Source organism: Trichosurus vulpecula, chromosome 1, assembly GCF_011100635.1.
Source record: "Trichosurus vulpecula isolate mTriVul1 chromosome 1, mTriVul1.pri, whole genome shotgun sequence".
In the NCBI taxonomy this organism is placed as follows: Eukaryota; Metazoa; Chordata; class Mammalia; order Diprotodontia; family Phalangeridae; genus Trichosurus; species Trichosurus vulpecula.
In genome coordinates, this window is record NC_050573.1 from 364477028 (window position 1) to 364494672 (window position 17645).

Here is a 17645-nt window from a genome sequence, read left to right on the forward strand (position 1 = left end):
CTACAGAACTACAGCTGCAGTTGCTTCAGGCCCCAGGCCCACCTGGTGGGAGGTATTAAGTGGCGGATCCAAGCAGGAGTGCAGAGCCTGCTCAGATTTGAGTCATGGTCCAGGTTGGTGGTTCTTGGGGGAGAAGGAGCGCTGGTGTGGCAGAGCTGGCTGTATAAAAAAAGCTCTGAAAACAATAGCACAGCCCCTCAAGCTTGGGACACAGTACTGTATACTCTAAAAGCAGTCATACCCTAACGGAAAACTCAAGCGTCAAGTAGTTGGCTGGGAACATGGCTAGGCAGCAAAAATGGTCTCAGATCCAGACTCAGACTTTGGAATCTTTCAATGGTGACAAAGAAGACCAAAACATACAGCCAGAAGAAGTCAACAAAGTCAAAGAGCCTATATCAAAACCCTCCAAGAAAAACATGAACTGGTCTCAGGTCATGGAAGAGCTCAAAAAGGATTTGGGAAAGCAAGTTAGAGAAGTAGAGGAAAAATTGGGAAGAGAAATGAGAATGATGAAGGGAAACCATGAAAAACAAGTCAATGACTTGCTTAAGGAGACCCAAAAAATACTGAAGAAAATAACACCTTAAAAATAGACTAACTCAAATGGCAAAAAAGCCTTGAAAGGCAGAATTAGCCAAATGGAAAAGGAGGTCCAAAGACCACTGAGGAAAATACCACCTTAAAAATTAGATTGGGGCAAGTGGAAGCTAGTGACTTTATGAGAAATCAAGATATTATAAAACAGAATGAAAGGAATGAAAAAATGGAAGACAATGTGAAATATCTCATTGGAAAAACCACTGACCTGGAAAATAGATTCAGGAGAGATAATTTAAAAATTATTGGCCTACCTAAAAGCCATGATCAAAAAAGAGCCTAGATATCATCTTTCAAGAAATTATCAAGGTGAACTGCCTTGATATTCTAGAGCCAGAGGGTAAAATAGAAATTGAAAGAATCCACCAATCACCTACTGAAAAAGATCCCCAAAAGAAAACTCCTAGAACATTGTTGCCAAATTCCAGAGCTCCCAGATCAAAGAGAAAATATCGCAAGCATCAAGAAAGAAACAATTTGAGTATTGTGGAAACACAATCAGGATATCACAAGATCTAGCAGCTTCTACATTAAGGGATCAAAGGGCTTGGAATATGATATTCCAGAGGTCAATGGAGCTAGGATTAAAACCAAGAATCACCTACCCAGCAAAACTGAGTATAATGCTCCAAGGCAAAATACGGATTTTCAATAAAATAGAGGACTTTCAAGCTTTCTCAGTGAAAAGACAAGAGCTGAATAGAAAATTTGACTTTCAAACACAGGAATCAAGAGGAGCATGAAAAGGTAAACAAGAAAGAGAAATGATAAGGGACTTACTAAAGTTGAACTGTTTTGTGTTTACATTCCCACATGGAAAGATGATGTGTATAATTCATGAGACCTCAGTATTAGGGTAGCTGAAAGGAATATACATACACACACACACACACACACACTCATATATGTAAATAGAGGGCACAGGGTGAGTTGAATATGAAGGGATGATATCTAAAAAAATCAAATTAAGGGATGAGAGAGGAATATATTGAGAGTGGGAGAAAGGGAGAGATAGAATGGGGTAATTATCTCACATAATAGTGGCAAGAAAAAGCAGTTCTGTAGGAAGGGAAGAGGGGGCAGGAGAGGGGGAATGAGTGAATCTTGCTCTCATCAGATTTGATCTGAGGAGGGAATAACATACACACTCAATTGGGTATCTTACCCCACAGCAAAGGAGGAAGGAGATAAAATGGCGGGGGGGGGGGGGGGGAGATAGAAGGGAGGGCAGATGGGGGAAGAGGTAATCAAAAGCAAACACTTTTGAAAAGGGACAGGGTCAAGGGAGAAAAGTGAATAAAGGGGGATAGGATAGGAAGGGGAAAAATATAGTTAGTCTTTCACAACATGAGTATTGTGGAGGGGTTTTATATAATGATACACATTTGGCCTATGTTGCATTGCTTGTCTTCTTAGGGAGGGTGGGTGGGAAGGGAAGAGGGGAGAAAATTTGGAACTCCAAGTTTTAAAAGCAGATGTTAAAAAGAAGTTTTTACATGCAACTAAGAAATAAGATATACAGGCAATGGAGCATAGAAATCCATCTTGCCCTACAAGAAAGTAAGGGAAAAGGGGATGGGGGGGGAGTGGGGTGACAGAAGGGAGGGCTGACTGGGGAATGGGGCAATCAGAATATATGCCATCTTGGAGTGGTAGGAGGGTAGAAATGGGAAGAAAATTTGTAATTCAAACTCTTGTGAAAATCAATGCTGAAAACTAAAAATATTAAATAAAAAAAATTTAAAAATTTAAAAAATTTAAAAAAAAGAAAATAAAAACAAAGAAGATCAGAGGAACATTGTATTCAGTTCTGGACCCGCATTTTAGGAAGGGCATTGATAAGAAAGAAAGAATTTAGACTGAGCAAGTTGTATAGAAGAAGCTTCAAAATGATACCACATCAAGATGGGCTGAAGGAATGTGACAGTGCCCATCTAGGTGAAGGGAAGATTTAGGGGAGATGAGAGCCATCTTCACAGCCTTGAAGGGTGATGTAATAGAGAGGAATTATTCTTCTGAGGTCAAGAATCCCTTAATCAACCTTGTACCTTCTTTTTTTCTGTAGCCTTTCCAATGACTGGAATATTCTCCCTCTCCCAGCTTGCTTTTGGGTTCTCTTTCCTGCTCCTCATGAGTAACAGCTTTGGGTTTCCACTTCACACAGTACTTTTCTCTGCACCTCTCTAATGAACTCATCATGTAATATTGTGCATTATCTAAACTTTATATCTCCCCAAGTGCCTAGAATAGTGTCTTGCACATAGTAGAGAATTAATACATATTCTTGAATGAATTCATCCTTTCTCCTCTACATTTAGTCATGGAAGTTGGGGGAGGCATATTCGAAGAGAATATCAATAAATTGAGCTTAAGCTGAATTGGAGTTTGTGGGACTAGATAAGCTATCTAGAATGGCTTCCACGATGATAAATTGGTATAGGGCTCTTAATTTAGGGGAGGAATGGTCATAGGCTCACATAATTTGGGATTTTAAAGATTGTTTCTTCCAATGCCTTCTTTTTACAGATGAAAAAACTGAGTCTGAAGGAGGTGAAGTGACATACTCAAGGTCCCATAGAAGTTAAGTAACAAAACTGGGATTCAAACCTAAGTCCTTCCAGTCTAAATCAATTGTTCTTCTTACCACACTGCTCTGTTGGGTTTACATCCATCTTGGCACTGGAAAGGTTTCTGTCTCCAAATATTTCCCCAACTTAGCTGTGATTGGTACCTGAAATTCTGCCATTAGAATTTTATTCTTTCGTTTCAAAAATGGTCCTATTTCAGGCTCAGCTGAGCTCTTTGGAGGTAAGAAGGAGGAACTATGCAAAGTCAAGAACAGGGCACAGAGAAGGGGAAGAGTATAAGTTCCTCCAACTTCATACTTTTTTCTAAGGTCTCCCCTATGTGTTGGGTTTGTGTCAGGCTTTTGTATAATGGGGTATATGTGCATAAAGTTGTGGGTGTTGAGTTTTGGGGTACTGTTGGATTGCATGTATTTTTTGGGTTGTGTTTTGCTGAGCCTTGAGGGTACTGGAGGAGAAAGAACTGCTGTTCTGGTATGTGTGTGTGTGTGTGTGTATGTGTGTGTGTGTGTGTGTGTGTGTGTGTAGGGGCAGGGTGAGAGGGGTGGTTTGGGGAGGGGTTGACTCTGGGTGTTTCTCAGCAGAGGTTGCATTGTGAGGATGGAGGAGAAAGAATAAAAACAATTTTTAGTCCTAACTGATGTGATCAAGGTTTCAAGCCACCATCATAAATCTGGAAAGGATTTATGTTGAACAAGGATAAGGGTGAGGGTGGGGGTGGGAGGTGTTTTCTGCCACTGGCAGGAAGTGATATAGGCACCTTGACCTTGGACTGAGGAGGTGGGCTACGGAGTATGGGTGGTGGGAGCCTTGGTAGCGGGCGGCCTCTCTATTATTATTTTGCTATCCTTGAAAGAACATGCATTTTTTAATTAAAAAAATCAGCTGATTCCCCATGAAGCCCAACCATTTATTTTGCACTAGGAATCTCTCCAGAGCTGGCTGAATCTGTTCCTGGAGCCAACAGTCCCAGGGTTTAGGCCATAATTGCCCTCTGTCTCCTGGGAAAAGATCTATAAGGCAGGGGCCCACTAAGTGGGGTTGTGGACTGACTTTTCTAGCACTTCATTAAACATACCCATTTAGAAATGTTCCTTGCCCACACAGCCTTTCTGTAGCATCTTATATTTACATCAGTAAAAAGTCCCCACCTTCCTCCCAAACCAATGAGGATAGTAAATGGGAAAAAAGTAATTTCATTTCACATCTCATAGGCCCCATTAATACAGAGGTCAGAATAAAGGGCAGAGGAGGAGGCCAAGGTCTTAGATAAGATGCCTATCCAGGCTGGTTAACTTCATATGGAGAAAAATTCAAATCCCTGGCAGCATGCTCCGTTGGACAGACTCTGGAGTCAGAAGTCTTGAGTTCAAATCCCACCTTTGATTGCTACATGCTCTTGGGTAAGTCACTTACTTCACTTTCCTGAGCCTCAGTTGCCACTCTTATTAAATGATGGAGTTGGACTAGATGGTTTCTGGGCTTCTTTCATCTGTAAATCTAAGATACTAAGGACTTATAATCCCAGACATAGACTTTTCCTATCTCTCTCCACAGATGATATCTCGAGTATCAGCCACAGAGGGGACCTTAGTCATAGACTGACCTTATACCCTTGGCAATAGATAGAACATTTCCTTACAAACACTTGGCTAGCAGTGACTTCCAGAGACTAAGCACATGGAAAGTACCTGAAAGTAGCAACCTAACAACAAACTATCATCGAATTTCTTTCCTCTTCTGGCCTGCTGAGGACATGAGTACATTTCATCCTTAATCACTCAGTGTAAGAAGGGTTTTTGAACACCCAGCCTACCTTATGGGAGGTGAGTAAGAGAAGCAGATCAAGTTGGAGACAAACCTTACTGCCATGACCATTCTGCTCTGGTCAGGTCCTATGCCTTCAGAGGTTGGAGTCAAGGCTAGATGCCAAGGACTGGCTTGGCTCCCTTTGGCAGACTTGAGGAAAATTAGGTGGGAGGAAAGAAAAGACATGCAACAAAGAAGGAGGGAAGACTAGTGAGTTAGGGGACTTTTGATCCAATCTTGGGGCAGTAGTAGCTCTTAAGTCATGAAATTGCTAGGGTACAGGTCATGGCTCCATGATTCCCAAATGGCTGGTTTCAGGGCAGCTAAATTATTTTTATGCTGAACATTCATAGATAGGATGGAGGGAATGGGAAGGTTTCAAATATGACATCTGAGTTCCTCATTGACCTTTGACTATAGGGGAAGGGAAGATTCCCTTTCTCTCATTCCCTTGGCCAAAGAATGTGTAGCATTGCTCCTCACTATGTCAGAGTGAGAAGGGTCAAAGAATTAGAGCTGGAAGGAACCTCAAAGGTTGTTCATTCCAGTCCCTTCGTTTTGACAGATGGGGAAACAAACTCGGAAAGATGATATGACTTGCCCAAGGTCACAGAACAAGTTAGAAGGGGGAAAGGGAGCTGAATGCAGGTTTTCTGAATCCAAGTCCGCAGCTCTGTCATGTGTCTGCCTTCTGTTCTTTCTCCTTCTTCATTCCATCTCTTTTCCCTTACTCCCTCTGTGCCTTCACCTGTTTCTTCTTCCTCCCTTCCTCCTTCAATTTTGCCTTCTCTTCTTCCATTCATTCTTTGCCCTACTTCTCTTCTTTTACCCTGTTCTCTTCTTTCCTCTTCCTTTTCCATTCTCCTTCTCTCTTCCCTCTTTTAATTTCTCCCTCCCAATCCTCTTCTTCCTCCTCATTTCCTTTTTCACCCTCTTTCCAAATAGCACATAGGTTCTCCCCTCTGCCTCAATAGTCCCATTTTGTTTATTCTCCTTTAATTGTAATCTCCTCTCCTTTCACTTAAAAATTTTAACTGTATATCAGATTGTTTTAAAACCAACTCGCCTTTTTTGTAATAGCCCATCATTACTGCTGACTTAGAACAATATGACTAATATTGAATAAGCAATTAATAGATAGATAGACATTTAGGTTTGGTTTTATCTTCCCTCTTCCTTTTTTTGGTGTACTACTTTCTCTCAGCAAAGAACAAAAAAGCTGATTAATCTGGTTTGGGGCAAGTGTCAAAGGCATTAGATACATGGGATAAAGGAGATGAGGTTAGCAAGTTAGAAACTTTTGTGTCCAAGGAGAGGGAGGGAAAATGCGTTTAAGTTTGGAGGAGGGTGAAGCCCGGTTTAATAAAAGAAATTATGGATGATTTTCTTCAAATGTGTAGGTCATAGATGGGATCTTTTTTATTAAGTCAAACACCAACATGGTCTGGCATTCTAGGATCTACATTCTGGCCCTCAACCAGTTACTACCCAACTGTCCCCCCCACCTTATTTCTCATTATTCCTCCAGATGCTTCCTCCCTCCCAGCTAGGCCAACTTGTTCACTCTCCCAGTATATAACATGCTTTTCTGCCTTTTTTGTCTTTGATTATGTATTTCCTGGTCTGGAGTGTCCTTCCATGTCTATGCTGCCTATCCAAACCTTATACATTCTCAAGTTTTACTTCAAAGCCCTAATCTTTCTGGAAGTCCCTTCAGATAATGACATCAACAACAGCAACTATTTATATAGCGTATTATGAATTGTAGAGTTCTTTAAATATTTTATCTGATTTGATGACCCATATGTTTATGGATCATATACAACACATATATTATTTCTGATGACAGAAATGATACTGGACTCTTCTTCCTCTGAATTCCTGTTGCACTTAGATTTTATAATTTAGAAGACAGTCTTATCGTTTGTTGGCTCTGTAGATAGAGTGCTGGACCTTGAGTCAGGAAGACTCAAGTTCAAATCTAGCCTCAGGTACTTACTAGCAGTGTGACTCTGGATGGGTCACTTAACCTTTAGACCTTAGGGCTCTTTAGACAGGAGATTAGGATATACGCAACATACTAGCCCCTGGACTCAGCATCTAGGTTCCCTTGCCCTGAATCCTGGCTTTGATGAATTTGAGGAATGGTTTGAGGTAGGCCAGGATCATGGTTCTTCCACTCAAATATATGCATTGACCCCTCAACTTCCCTCAGTGACCAGTATATCTCCTTCTAGGGTTTTATTCAAATTCTTCCTAAACCTATTTCTGTTCCCAGTCTACATCTCCTTCTGGGGGAACAAGTTCTACGAATTTGCTTTGCTTGAAAAAGAGAACAGCTCAAGACTGAGTCTAAAGTTCACCCTCCTAAATACTGAATAGGAATAGTGGGGGCTCAGAGCTACTATGGTAGCTTGGAGAACAAGGCAGCATCCTTTCCCCTTCCTCATGCAATGGGCCCTGACTCTGTGTACCTCTGCCTTTGTTAATACAGAATGTAATCCTCAACCATTTCGGTTTTAGCTCTGTCTTCCTAGGACCTTTTTCTTTCCTATTCAGTCCTTTTCTATCTCCAGTGAAAGCCCTTTACCAAACCTACTTCCAAGTTTTAAGTAAAGTTGCTCAGGGTATGTCTGAGGGGAGAAAGGTAATTATCTTTTGCTCCAATCCCTTTTCTAATGGAGCCTGGCTCAATACTAGCCACCTCCATCACATCATAGGAGATCCTCCCCAAATCATAGAACCTCAGAGCTGGAAGGAAACTTAGAGGTCCTCTAGTCCAAATCCCTCATTTTACAGATGAGGAAACTGAGGCCCAGAGAAGTGACGTGATTCATCTTAGATCATATTGAGGGTTAGTGGTACAGCAAGGACTTGAACTCAGGGCTCTTGATTCTTAATCCAGAGCTCTTTCCAAAGGCTTTTTCTTGCCCAGGACAGGGATCCTAGAGTCATATTCACAAGGGTTTTCATCAGAAATGTTGGGAGCAGTTTCCTAGACTACTTTTAGACATCCCTGGGAGGGATGAGGAGGTAAGTAGGCAGGGAACTGAGACCTAGGACTGGAGAAAAAGGGTAGAGATATGGGGGTGACCAAGTCACAAACTGTCCCACAGAAATCACAGATTCTAGGGTAGCGTGGCCATTCATTGATGGTAAGTCCCAATGCTCTCCCACTTCCTGTCTCAAATCTTGGTCCTCCACAACCCCAATCTGCCATTCCCCACTCCAAACTCTTCCCCTTTGTGGTCCCCCCAACCTCTTTCCCCTCTTTCTCCAAAGCAGCCCACCATTCTGAAACCTTCACCATCTCCCTCCCACCACTAACCCACCCAAGCCTCCCAAGCCAAAGTAACTCAGAACTTTCCCAGGGTAGGGTCACATGACCTTCCTCTCCCCTAGTCCCATGCAAGGGAGATATAATGGCTAGGGACAAGCTTAGCCTATGAGTCAGAAAGGCTTGAGTGTGGGTAGAATTCCACAAATTTCCAACCCACTCCAGAGACCTAGTGCTCAGGCCTTTCAACCTGATATTCCTGGTGTGGTGAGACTGAGCAGAAGTGGTGCTCAAGGGCCAGGACCTGGACCAGTGAGGGTGGTGCTGATGGGTCAAGGCCTTGCCCATGAGGGGACCTAAATAAATAAACCTTTGTGTACAGGGGCCAACGCAGATGGCTACTACCTCCTCGGCTCTCGCTGTCCGCAGGCTTCACCTGGATGGGCCTGTTCATCTGCAAAGAAAAACACAGGAGAGAAATGGTTAGCATTGAGCATCAGGTCAGTCAGCCAATCAATAAGCATTTATTTACCTATCATGTGCTTGGAACCTATGCTAAGAGCTGAGGATACAAAAAAAGGTAAAAGACAGTTCTTTCCTTGGAGGGCTCACAATCTAATGAAGGAGACAATGTGCAAACATCTACGTATAAACAAGTTATATATGCATATGTATAATACGTATATATATACACACACATACATATATATGTATACATGTGCACACACACATATGGCTGTATGCTAAACTGGAGATAATCAACAGAGGGAAGGCACAATCAATCAATAAACATTTATTAAGCACCTACTATGAGCCAGGCACTGTACTAAGTGCTGGGGATACACAAAGAGGCAAAAGGCACTCCCTGCTGTCGAGGAATTTATAATCTAATGGATTGTAGTTAAGAATTAAGAAGACTTGGGAAAGGCTTCCTGTAGAAGGTAGAATTTTAGCTGGGACTTGAACGAAGTCCAAGTAGGTTGCATTAGACAAGGAGACCCAGATCATTTGGGCAGGGGAACAGCTGCTACTCTAAGCTAAGGTCTTGGATTTCACAATGACAATGGCAGTGACATATTTTTTTCCCCAGAGCTACACATGTGGGAGAGACACACACACTCACAGATATCAACATATAAATATACAATGCATATACATTTAATATAGATATACATATATACATATATACATATATACATATGCACAAGCACACACATACATGGGAGTTTCAAATTTTTCTTTGCTCACAGCACAATATTATTCTGTGCAAGGAGGAATCATGGCACACTGTGGGAGAGTTGGATGGAGTCTTTACATATGTAAGAATCATATAATTTGTCGCATAACTAGTAAACACCAGGCACACTCATGTGCCTTTGCAGACCCTTTGAGAACCACTGATACCTTTCCACAGACACACAGAGATACATCCATGTGGAAAGCCTCTTGTTTGCATATGCACATACATATCTACACAGACACAAACACCCGTATGTTTCAAACAGCATTGGTGGCTATAGTCTCATTATTTTAGGAACTACCTCCCCTAGGACCTCGGTAATAGATTTATATTCCCCTCCCCATGGACCTTACACCTTCCCCCTGCCCTGCAATAAGCTCACCCTCCACATTATGTTATTATGAAGAGCTTAAATAACTACTTTCCTTCTGAAGACAAGAGACCATTGAGCAGTTCCCTCTCTCCTTCTTCCCTTTCCAATGGCCCCTCTGACTCAGGAATTGAATACATCTGAATAGCTTATCTGGGCAGGTATGCTCAGTGATTAGAGAGATTTATGGAGTTCCAATTCACAGAATGAGTACCCACGTGAGTCGATTAGTTTGAAAGAGATGAACACCATTCTCCAGCCACAGTCTGACCTCCTAACTTCAGCCACAGACTAACCGCAACACCAGTCACAGACTGATCGTTCTAACTTTGATGCCAAATTCAACCTGAGCTTAGTCACAGATTGACTATGTAATCCAGCCACAGATTGACTCCTAACCCTGACCAGAGACTGACCCCAGCAGACTGATGCTCAAAGTGCCCACAAACTGCCTCTTGCCCCATCCTTCCATTTCACCTAGATATGCCTGTCATTTGGAAGAGTGGGGATGATTCTGTGTCACCCATGCCCACTGCTGGAGGTATATTTCAGAGAGTATCCTGCTGATGGTGGGTCAAGAGAAGCATGTCTGTGTAAGGTAGTCCATTCACTTTGCTGTGCAAAGTGATAAGCACTTTGGGAATAATCCTCTGGGCTGATTCCCCATGAGTCTGATTCCCCATTCCTCCTTGGGAATCCGTGAAATGACTTGCTCTGAATTCTGAGAAACATGGGAAGATTTATAGGAACTGATGCAGGTAAAAAAAAAGAAGTAAAACCAGGCGTACAATAGCCAAGGCCACTATAGTTATGTAAACAACACTGAAAGATAGCTGATAAGTGAGGGGAGCAGAACCAGGAGATCATTATACGTGATTACAGGCACTTGGTATCTGTAAGGACTAACTTTGATAGACTTGGCTCCTCTCATCAATGCAAAGTTCAAAGACAGCTCCAAAAGACTCATGATGGAAAAAGCTATGCACATCAAGAGAAAGAATTATGGAGTCTGAATGCAAATTAAGGCAAACTATTTGCTCTCTTTTTTTCCCTTCTTTTTTGGTTTCGTTTCTTCTTTCTCATGATTCATTCCATTGGTTATAATTCTTCTTTACAACTGGACTATTATATAAATAAGTTCATTGTGAAGGTATATGTAGAACCTACATTGGATTACATGCCATCTTGGAGGGTTGGAGGGAGGAGTGGCAAGGAGAGAAAATTTGGAACCCCTAAAATTGTGAAACTGAGTATTGTAAACTAAAAATAAAAAATAAATTTATAAAAAAAGAAAGATAGCTGAGCTCTCATTAATTGTAATGACAAACCTCAGTCCCAAAGAAGAGATGATGAATCCCTTCTCCCCCCTCCTACCTTGTTGGAGAAGTGGGAGATGTGGGAGTCACCATGTCACATACACATCAGATAAGGTCTCAATATTGGTTAGTTTTGCAGAATTGCTTCTTTGTTACAAATATCTCTGGATCACTTTAGATTCAGCAGATGTCCCAAGGTAGCATGAGTCACCATTCCCTGCCCTGCTGTCCAGAGGGAGTTCCATATGGAGTTAAGGGGGGGGGGCGGGCTGAGACTACCTGAGTTAAGTGCTGCAGTATCCTTACTAAATATCTTTTCTATGCTATGGCTAAGTAAACATCTTTTTGTTAAATTAAATAATATCTATATCTATACATCAGGAAATAACTAGGGAAACAAAAGAGTCAATAAACTTTTGGAATAAGATGATCAGATTAGACAATCTTTAAAGTTGTTTCTGAGAAGAAACTAAGACTATGCCATTTTAAGGTGGGCTCTATCCTTGGAAAGCTTGTAGTTTGATTGGGAACACAAGACTAATGAACATGAAACCATCATAGAGAGAACAGTACAGGAAGAAAGTGTGAGATCTTGTGCAAGAAATTCTGAATTTGACAGTGAGAGAATTGGCAAATGTGTGTTCTCGGGATGTACATAGACTGATCCAGTGAGGGAACTACAGAGAACTATGGCTCACCCTGGCAGGGTCTTGGGCAATTATGCCTAAAAGCTGAGGGATGTTTCTAAGTCCCCTCCAGCTCAGAGATTGTGTAGGAAAAAAAACCCAAAGGTAATTAGGAGGTAAAGTATTTCATCTCCATGCCTTAGCACAGTGCCAGGCACAGAGTAAGAGCTTAATAATTGCTTGTTAACTGACTACCATTAAATTCCCTTGGCATTCCAGGTCTTCCACATCCTCAGGGGGTGGGGAGCAAGGACCAGAAAACAGAGGGAAAGTAGTGCTAGCAGCCTAGGCAGAGAATAGTTATGGATAGGAGACGATACGATACAATATGATACAATATAATATAATATAATATGATATGATATGATATGATATAATATAATATAATATAATATAATATAATATAATATAATATAATATAATATAATATAATATAATATAATATAATTAATATATAAGAGAATAAATATTCTTTGGGTCCAGGGCACTTCTGGTATCTAGATTCTCTCATGGCTGGCTAGATCAGGCATTCTTAACATAGGGTCACTGGAATTTAAAAAAAAATCTTTATTTTGCTAAATGTATTTGAATATAAATGGTTTTCTTTCTAATCCTAAGTATTTTATCATATGACTTTAAAAACATTGTTCTAAGAAAGGGCTTATAGGATTTACCAGAATACATAAAGGGATATATGGGCAAGAAACTCCCTAAATAAGGAATAAGAAATTTGATAAGAGTCCCAAGAGGTAGTAATATGGAGGGCTGGGGATATTGTATAAGGTTTAAAACAGGAAAAGGAAATGTCTATCCTCAGGCCTGAAAAGGAGAACCTTGTCTGAGACATGGGCTTTGAGTCAGTGTGGAGAAATAAAGTATCCTTGTAAATGGAAGGGAAGAATCCAAGAATGGTGGGTTGGGTGTACATTAGAGACTGGTTAGTGATTGTATCCAGGTGTCTCTGGCAAGTTAGTGCAATGAAATAATGCTGAACTTGGGAGCCATGGGACCTGAGTTCAAGACCCAATTCAGCCACTCCTCATATGTATGGTTTTGGATAGGTTATTTAACTACTCTAGACCACTATGTTCATCTGAAAACTCAAGGAATCAGACTAGACATAAGGTCCTTTCCCATTCTAGATACATTGTTCTATGAGGACTCAAGATTTGTGGTAGGGATTTGAAAACAAAACATAGTCTGAATCCAGAGAAGTTTGGAGGAGTTAGAGTGGAAGATTTGAAGAAGAGGGCCATCATCTTTGGGCTGCATACATTTTGATAGACCTTAGTCCTTGATGAGGTGATTCTGAGGAGATATTATGGGGATGGAGGTTCAGAAACCCGGGCATGGTAGGAACATTAGGATTTGAGCATAAAATTAGCAAGGTTAGGTTGAATGATCATTTTATACCTTTTAAGCTAGCAGAGATGCTAAAAGATGGAAAATACTATTGGAGGGGATGAGGGAAGACAGGTGTACTAATTCACTTTTGGTAGAGCTGTGAATTGGTTTGACAACTAGAAAACAATTGGGAATTATTCAAGAAAAGTTACAAAATGGTCCATGTCTGTTGACCCAGATATTTGTTTATACTCTGACTTAGAGATCTTGCTACTGGAACTATATCCCAAGTCAGTTATTGACAGCAATTCAAAAGTGTCCATAGCAGCATAATTTTTGATAACAAGAAGTTGGAAACAAAAAATACATCCATTGATTGGGAGAATGACTGAACAAATTGTGGTATATGGATATAATGGAATACTAACACTCCATAAAGAATGATGAATCAAAAGAATTCAGGGGGAAAAATGGGAAGATTTGTATGAAGTGATGCAGAGTGAAGAAGGCAGAGCCAAAAGGACAATATACACAATGACTTCCACAACTCAAATTAGGTCATGGAGACACTGCCAACTGGTTAATGGCAACAGTCAATGTTAGTACTGTACTGCCGAAGTTAAAGGCTGCATCCATCCTTTCTGTTAGCAACAGGTAAACTGACTTTGTAAAGGGGTTCTTTTGAGAAGTATCTGTGATCTCAAAACAAAATGTCGATACTTTTTTTTTTTAATTCAGAGAAAAACAAACAAAAAAGTCCAAAAAATTAGCAAGGTTAAAACCTAGAATCATTCCGTTGGATCCTGGGCGGATACTTTCATTGGCACTCTGGCTATGTTTATACCTAGTAAATATAGGTATTGTTTCTCTACTTTCCCCATAACAAATCCATTGCAAAGCTTACATTAGCTACAGTGATGTGTGTGGTGGTGGGGAGCAGGGCTTGGGCAGGGGGTGGGAGGTAAATGTTTGAAGTTCAAAACGTTCGGTATATTGCAGGACTTTTGAGGTATGGGAAGTAGTTTCACAAGAAGAGGGCTTAACTCACAAGAGGTCAAATCACCTAGCCAAAGGACATTGAGCTTAATACTGGCTAAGGCAACAGGCATGACCCAGAGCAAGCTCCTGTTTTTTAATGGGTCTAAATGTGATTGATCTTTGTATTTAGCAGTGCCCAGAACAAGTCAATTGATCAATCATTCACCCAGCATTCAACAAGTGCCTACTATGTGCCAGGAACTGTGCTAAGCACTGGGAATATAAACATTTAAAAAAATGTAACTGCTGTCAAGAAGTTTACATTCTCTTGGGGGAGATAAGTCTCCATATATATTATACTTATACATAGGATATGCATAAGAAATAAATACATAATAAACACAAGGTAGTTTGAAAAACATGGTACCAGGAATTGGAGAGATTAAGAAAGGGTGTATGCTGAAGGAAGTGTTTGAACTTTGTCTTGAAGGAAGAGGAAGATTCTGTGAGTTTTCTTACTTTCTACTTGTGTGACACACCATCCCTGGGGCCTCTTCCTCTGATTAGCTGACTTCTCCAAGAGCTGCCTGTTTAAGGAAAGAGCCTAAGCCACCTATCGGGTGGAGGTGAGGGGGGATAATAAAGATGGAGCGAGGCAGAGCCATTAAGGCACACATGGACAAAGTCCAGAGTAAACCTAGGTACTAGTCAGGTCAAGAGGTGAAGGAGTCTCTTAAGGGGAGAATTTGACTTAAGCATAGACTAGGGTATATTTTTAAGCTACTAATCCAGACAGAAAAAAATGGACAGAGGAACAAAAGGGAGTCTGAGACAGAATCCAGGCCAGGATCTGGATTGGATGCAAGCTGCCCCTTGGAGAGATTTTGCCAAGGACAGATATATGACATTAATCTCATATTATGATGTATTAAATGATACATACCTTGAACTATCTGGTGTTGTTTTAGGAAAGGAAAATAGAAAAAAACCTTCAAGTAGGAGGGAGGGAGTCTTACTTGATTGCAATGTTCCTTCTTTCTACCTGGGGTCTTTCCTTCATCTGTTCCCCCATCAAAGCCCTCCAGCCCCAACTTGTCTGGGAAATCTTTCTTTTTTATGCTCTTAAAGTAAAATCACGGTCATTTCCTAATAAATGCTTTTGCCTTGCTCCTACCTCCTGTACCTTCATGTAAAAAATAAGATACAAGTAAAACAAAACCAGGCAGTTTGTTCTTGAAAGAATGGCATAATGGACAGAGCTCTGAACTTAAAAATGAGAAGATCTGAGTTTGAGTCCCATCTTAAACTAACTGTGTGATCCTGAACTTGTCATTGTCTTCTCAGAGACTTCTTTTTCTCATCTGCAAAACAGAGATAACACTTGATCTATCTAGATTACAGGGTTGTCATAAGCAAAGGGTTTTGAAAACTGTCAAAGGTTATATAAATTTGAGCTGTTACTTCATCACACTTTTTCTCTGTCCTATAATATTTTCCACTTGAACCACATACTTGGTCATACATTGCCTTATATTGGTATCTAATTGCTTAATATATATATGTATGTATGTATGTATGTGTGTATACACATATATACATATGTGTATTTATGGGTATGTATTTCTGTTTTCCCCAAAGTGATTGGGAACTACTTGAAGGCAGGAAATACATATTCTCATTTTGAAACAGACTCTGGGGAAGAAAATAGACAGGGATACATTGAAGAAGAATTTTGTCTGTGTCTTTTTCTCCCTCCCTCTGTGTCTCTATCTTGTTTTCTCTGTGCCTCTGTGCTGTCCCACACTGAGAAAGGAGTAAAACAAGAAGTCACACAACAGAAGTGATTAATAAGTAAATGGCTGATTTAATATTCCTGGTGATGTACCCATTTGATAATCCCTTGGCAGAGCCAGAGAAATCTGCCGTGGGTGGGAATCCAAGCAACCAAAAAGAGATTGTCTGGATGTGAAAGACACCAATTACAGGGAGGGACGTGGAGAGGGCACAGAAAAAGAAAAGACTGAGTTCCTTTGCTTCATGTGTGGTGTCCCTTTGAGTCTCTGCCACCAGCCTTTGAGGGGAGGATCTGGGAGGCACCTCAAGGTAGGCAGGCCTTCGGTGGGAAAAAAAGGAGTGATGAGAGAATTTGAGGAAGGGGCCTGATACATCAGTCCATTCCTGGTTTCCTCCTCCCTAGCTCCCTCACTAGGCCTTGGCTGACAGGTACTTGGTTGTCTTTACTCTGCCAGACCTTCTGATTTCTCTGGTCTGATTGGGTCTTATCATTGCCACTCCACCCCAGCTCACGCTCCTTTCCTGGAATACCCACAAGAAGATATTGCTTCCTTTCTGCTAAACCACATTTCCTCTGTGCCTCTCTAAAAAATAAAAACAAAAACCACCAGTCTCTTGGACCTCTTCCAAGCCACCCAGATTTCCCCACTCCTACTTCTAGTGCCTCTGGCAAATGTATTCAGCCTTTGATGCTCCAAACTCATAAAATGTAAAGCTGAAGTGGACCTTAGAAGTCATCTTGTTCAACTCCTTCATTTTACAGATGAGTCAACTGAGTCCCAGAGAGATGAAGTGACCTACAGGGTCACAGAGTCTGCTGATGACTACTGGAACAAGAAGAATTCAGGCCCAGATCCTCTAACTCCAAAGCTAGTGCTCTCCTTTCCACCATTTTCTTTTTCTTTCTTTTTCTTCCTTCCTTCCTTCCTTCCTCCCTTCCTTTCTTTTTTCTTTTTTTCTTTCTTTCTTCCTTTCATCCTTCCTTCCTTTCTTTCTTTTTCTTTCTTTCCTTCCTTCTTTCTTTCTTTCTTTCTTTTTCTTTCTTTCTTCCTTCCTTCCTTTCTGTCTGTCTTTCTTTCTTTCTTTCTTTCTTTCCTTCTTCCTTTCATTCTTCCTTCCTTTCTTTTCTTCTTTCCTTCCTTCCTTTCTTTCTTTCTTTCTTTCTTTCTTTCTTTCTTTCTTTCTTTCTTTCTTTCTTTCTTCCTTTCTTCCCTCCTTCCTTCCTTCCTTTCTTTCTTTCTTTCTTTCTTCCTTTCTTTCTTTCTTTCTTTCTTTCTTCCTTTACTTCTGATTCATTCATCTAGCTATCTGTCTATCTGTCTGTCTGTCTATCTCTCTCTTATCTATCTATCTATCTTTCTACCTACCTGTCATCTGTCTATCTTAACATTCCCTATTTTGTCTAGGCTAGAAGTATAGCAGCTTCCATGGAAACTTTGACCTGTTCTTTTTTGGAGTCAGGATGGCTCACCTCTCCCTAGACAACCTGAAGGACACTCCCCTACACACACCCTTTTACCACTTCCACTCCCAGGAGTTCCTTTAATCTTACTGTAGTTCAGAGCTCCTAAACTAAATCTATGCACCAGCCCGAGTTTTCTAATAGCAGGGATTCTAGGCATGCCCAATGGCTGGCCAGCATTCTC

The 17645-nt window shown here is 40.9% G+C and overlaps 1 protein-coding gene across 14 annotated transcripts in view; it reads right to left on the bottom strand.

Moving 5' to 3' along the window:
- Nucleotides 1–8720, bottom strand: part of LOC118847208 (CUGBP Elav-like family member 4) — a 152396-nt gene extending 143676 nt beyond the window's left edge. For 8 of the 14 annotated variants that reach the window (XR_005010213.1, XR_005010214.1, XM_036755765.1 and 5 more), the window contains exon 1: nucleotides 8677–8718. The gene's annotated coding sequence lies outside the window, so the exon portion shown is untranslated. Of the gene's footprint in view, nucleotides 1–8676 lie in introns of all 14 variants that reach the window. The other 6 variants (XM_036755776.1, XM_036755788.1, XM_036755782.1 and 3 more) reach the window with 1 other exon arrangement.
- Nucleotides 8721–17645: the final 8925 nt, after the last annotated feature.